Source organism: Mus caroli, chromosome 11, assembly GCF_900094665.2.
Source record: "Mus caroli chromosome 11, CAROLI_EIJ_v1.1, whole genome shotgun sequence".
Classification (NCBI taxonomy): domain Eukaryota; kingdom Metazoa; phylum Chordata; class Mammalia; order Rodentia; family Muridae; genus Mus; species Mus caroli.
The window spans coordinates 88,396,173-88,397,621 of record NC_034580.1 but is presented as its reverse complement, the minus strand read 5'-3'; positions in this window follow the sequence as shown (position 1 = coordinate 88,397,621).

Genomic DNA, 1,449 nt, shown 5'->3' with positions numbered 1-1,449 from the left:
AGAAGAGAAGAGAAGAGAAGAGAAGAGAAGAGAAGAGAAGAGAAGAGAAGAGAAGAGAAGAGAAGAGAAGAGAAGAGAAGAGAAGAGAAGAGAAGAAGAGGAGAGTGGAGAAGAAGACAAAGAGAAAGGGGAGAAAGAAGTGAGAGGTAAAGGAACAAAGGAGTAAGAGTAAGAGGTGGGGCCTTACAGCCCCTTTTATGGTCTTCCCTATTGCTAGGTAACTGGGGAGGAGTTTAGCCTGAAGGTCAGAAGTTTGGGCCATTGCTTACTTGACTATTGACCATGCTTCTCTTGTGGGGGCTGTGGGAGGTCTACAGCGGGGCATGAGGGAACGCCTACCTTGTCATGAAGGTAAATTATGACCATCAGGTTCAGACCTCAGCTCAACTGGATAATAACAGCCTATAATTCCCCACAGGATGCCTTTTGCCTATTGAATGCAGAGTGTAGTATAGGACAGAGAAGTGACTTGGCTTGTTTTGACTTACAGAAACCATTAAACAAGATTTCTGAATGGCAAGCAGAATGTCTCCAAATACTTGAGGGAGAAAGACATGTTTATGAGGATTAAAATTCTAATAGGAAGCAAAAGGGAGCTTAGAAGTACTAAGACTCATTAGATTTTACTGCATGCCATGCTTGGCTTGGTAAGCACTAAAAACCAAATATATAAGAATGTGTGTCTCAAGAAATAAATTAAAACAAACTGGTGCAACCCTATTAGATAGACATGAGTATGGGTATTGCTTAACTGTACAATGGTATATTAAAACAGTTTTGTAGTAAAAAATGCCTGTACATCTTTCTAAGTTTGTATGTTGCATTTTAGTCTCGGGTTGTTCAACTTGGCATTTTGCTTTACATATATGTGCTTCCAAATCTATAATAGATAGTTTTGTGCCCACCATTACAAAAATTCAGAGAAATATTACAACCCCATACAGCTGCCGTGCTACCAGTTTATACTCACTGTTAATTGCCCAGCTAACTACTAATCCATCCCATGTTGTGTTCTTTAGCATTTCATATATAAGCAGGCTCAAGCAGACTGATGTTTTGAGATTTGATTCTTCAGCTTAATGTAATGGCTTTCAGATTCATTGAAGTCATTGTGTAGTTATTGATGATCACAATTCCCTTGAATGGATATGACACAGTCTGTGTATGCATTCATTTATGAGAGGGCATCTGATAATGGAGCTGTTACATCAAGCAATCTACCTTATTGGTAAACAATTACTGGTTATGCACAAGGCCATAGGCTATAAGCATACACAATTACACAAATACACACACACACACAATTACACACACACACATACTCACACACTCACACTCAAGGGCACATGAACACAGAGGAACATATGCATGCATGCATACACAAATGCACACAGACATAGGTATGTGCACACACATATGCATATATCACATAGCAGCTAATTAGAGATA